The following is a 3,466-nucleotide window of genomic DNA, read 5'->3' on the forward strand; positions in this document are numbered from 1 at the left end:
TATTCATGTGAATAGATCCGGTGAAAAACAAACCGATTGTTACCGGATCAGTACTTGGGTATCATATCTTGCTGTTGATGTATACAGGTGGCTTTTTCACTTTAAGTACTGCTACTATATAGTTTTGTCCTTAGTAATCCATATGATCAAGAGTTTTCATCATATTTCATTAGTTAAGAATAGAACACTTTGTTCTTTCAGATCAAACAATGATATACCTATCTTCCACAAATTTCAGTAAACATATGCTTGCCATCCAAGAGAATTTAATAAGCAGGAAAAATGAGATACCAGGAAGCTTCACTCAAAACAAACATGGTCATTAAATTCAAAGCTTTACACATCCATTACAGTGAAGGAAAACCAAATCCTTAAATCAAATAAAACCAAACGGGACCTGTCTAGTAGTTATGTGACGCAAGGAATTAGGAAGAGCTAGCCTTAGCAATTGGTATATTCTTAAGTGGATTGTATGACAGTATCCATTGTTAAGCCAACAAACAAACGGATGAATTTTCTTTGAATTTTAATGCTACTATTGGTGACAAAAGTAAAATGGAATTTAAATCAAGCAGAGATAGTGCATGTAGTATTGAACAGAGAACATAAATAATATGAACACACACATTGCATCTTCTTGGGACTCATTCTATAAATTTCTATTACAGTTCACCGGCTAAGCTCTAGTACACACAGCAGTATAGTCTACCCAGCTGTTGACAGTAATAGTATGAGCAAGAAGCTGTTAATATTTCAAGCCAAGCAAAATAAAATCGGCCAAATGTATATGTAAGTACTAATAAGTATACGACAGCAGCATACCAAGAATTTGTGTGGTGAACTCGTTCAGCCCGTACACACCATCCAGGCATCAAGCGACATGGCTGCAAGCATGACCAGCAACTTAAGCCTGAAACTGATAAGCACAGCCCCCAAGCCAAAAATCATGGGATGATTAGAGAGTTCAATCCATAAAAAAATAGGAATTAGCACCAGGATATAAGGGGTTGGGGTCCAGCCATCTATTGTTGCTGTCCACATCCTGAGGAGGCCGACCAGATTTGCGACCGTGCACTTCGGTGCAGTTCTCGCCGTCAGCCAACACCCTAGGTACAGACGTACAGTAGCTAACGTAAATTAACAGAACACCAGAAGACTGAAATAGACTGGTTGATGTGTCAAACCATAACTAAACTTTGTTTCTGAGTAGTTACCCTATACTGCATCTTCGAATTCACATCCACCCAAAGCTTGCAACACCAAATCCTTTTGAAACGTACTTGTATTCAGTGAACACAACAGGAAAAGTAATTAGTCTGTCTCTCTAATATGCCACGAATGACTAATTTCAAAGCATGGTGGCCTTGGGCAACCGCCAAGGTTGTAAGCGACCAGTTGAAAGGAGGAAAGACGCTGGAGGAGGTCAGAGGCGAAGGGCGAGGTCTGCACGGCGAGAAGCTGCAGAGATGAAAAAGGACGGGATCTGACCTTCAGGTGAGCCAGCACGTTGAGATCCAGGGCGCAGTGCGTGGGCGTCCGGGCGCAGCGAACACGCAGACACGGGAGGTGTGGGGGCACGACCGAGCCGTCGACGTTACCGTCAAGGTGAGGTTGTCCGATCCAGCAGGCGGCGATGGCGAGCAGGATGCCAGGGGCATCGTCGTGAAGTTGGTCATGACGGCTGGGTGCAGGCATGTTGATGGCGGTGGCTCTCGACTGTCCAGGTGGTGTGCCGGCGAATTATGCGGTGCGGCAGCAGGGCGCGACGGGGGTGGGAGGGAGCTGTGTAGTGCTGATGCGGGAGAGAGCCATTTTATAGGAGACTATGGCGATAGATCGGCGGTGGACGGGATTGGACCGGAGTCTTCCAGATATGACACGCGGAGAAGATCTAGTATAGAGAGAAAACGAGAAAGACCGCACCGATCAGAGGGAATGGCAACATCCCGAAGCAGCATCGACAGCGGCAGCGCTATTCACAACACAGACAGAGTAACCGAGGCATGTAAAGCAGCACTGCTCGCTGACAAAGAACGACGGCAACACGCAGGAAAGCGACAGCTCGAACGAGAAACACATTGCGACGACACGAATGGCAACAGCGGCTGAGCGGCTCAAAAGAATCGGCCGACAGCGACATACGCAGACAGCGATGGCCAAGCACAAATGGACCAACAGCGGCTCAAAAGAATCGGGCGACAGCGACATACGCAGACAGCGATGGCCAATATAGTAGAAATGAAAAGAAGCACGTAAGAAGAACAACCACGCCAGCCCCACATGCAGTCAAGAAATGCTAAATGAACCAAACGAACCACCAAACCAGTTCAAAAATTTTGAAACAAAAACCTGAATCCACAAAGCATTTCTACCCCAGCAGGTACCAAATTAATAGCACGTGTCACATGCATAATTCGCTAAAAGTCTTTTTCAAACAAGTGGAACAATCTTGAGGCAAAAACTTTGCCCGGAATAGATGCTTGGGTATACGTAGGGCAAATATCATTCTTTACTAAAGTTGTCAGCGACAAAGTAGCATCGCAAGACGGTTGTCTCCTATACCCACAATGGAAACAGTAATTTTTGGCATAGCTATTATTAGTAATTTTATTAAATTAATTAAGCATCTAAATAGATTTTGGCATGGTTATTATCAATAGTATTATTACTCGGAATTTTTTTCAATAGTATTGTATTTTTGGTGATGTTGTAGAGCCAACGTTACCGGCGAGTATGACCGTCATGCAGTAGCTCAGTCCATATTTTCTTCAATCAATTAACTAACCATAACAATAATTATTTCCTCCGTATTTTCTTCAATCAATTAACTAACCATAATAATAATTATTTCCTCCGTGGTTTAGTACTAATTTGGATAAACATGAGGCCTACTACGCGTCAACCGGCGGATCTTTCTAAAAAATCCGCCGCCTCGCAAGCCATCCAATTCTTTATACGAAGTTGTCCGTATTCAGTCCTCTTGCAACAAGGCCTTTGTTGCAAAATCTTCTCTTTCTAATTTTCTGCAACAAGACACCCGTTGTAAAACTTTTTCTTCTCTACTTTTGTGCAACAAGACCTATGTTGCGTAACATCTTATTCTCTAATTTTCTACAACAAGACCCTTATTGCAAAAATTACAACAACATCTTCGCCGCACCTAATTTTCTGCAACAAGACGCATGTTGCAAAACTTGCAACACATCTCCAGCCACGTCGCGCACTTGCGCCGTCATCGTTCGCTGCCACCATTCTGCAACAACATCATACAACCCATTAACAGTCGCTACAAGGGAGAATGAATGACTATGCCACGTGTACATGAACGGACGACGATGGCACTGTTCTTCCTTTTCGTTCCGTTCGCCGTTGCCCACACCACTCGTCGTTTCCTTCGATCAGAAGGAAGAGAGGTCCCAGATGCGTCCGCCCCGTTCCAACCCGCTTCTCTCTCTCTCTCTCTCTC

The 3,466-nt window shown here is 44.2% G+C and overlaps 1 long non-coding RNA gene across 1 annotated transcript; it reads right to left on the minus strand.

Moving 5' to 3' along the window:
* Nucleotides 1-296: 296 nt before the first annotated feature.
* Nucleotides 297-1,772, minus strand: LOC119368578. The gene is made up of 2 exons (XR_005176683.1): nucleotides 1,215-1,772; nucleotides 297-1,106 (listed from the first exon to the last, which is right to left on the minus strand). It is a non-coding gene; the product is annotated as an uncharacterized LOC119368578 (long non-coding RNA).
* Nucleotides 1,773-3,466: the final 1,694 nt, after the last annotated feature.

Source organism: Triticum dicoccoides, chromosome 2B (genome assembly GCF_002162155.2).
Source record: "Triticum dicoccoides isolate Atlit2015 ecotype Zavitan chromosome 2B, WEW_v2.0, whole genome shotgun sequence".
NCBI lineage: Eukaryota > Viridiplantae > Streptophyta > Magnoliopsida > Poales > Poaceae > Triticum > Triticum dicoccoides.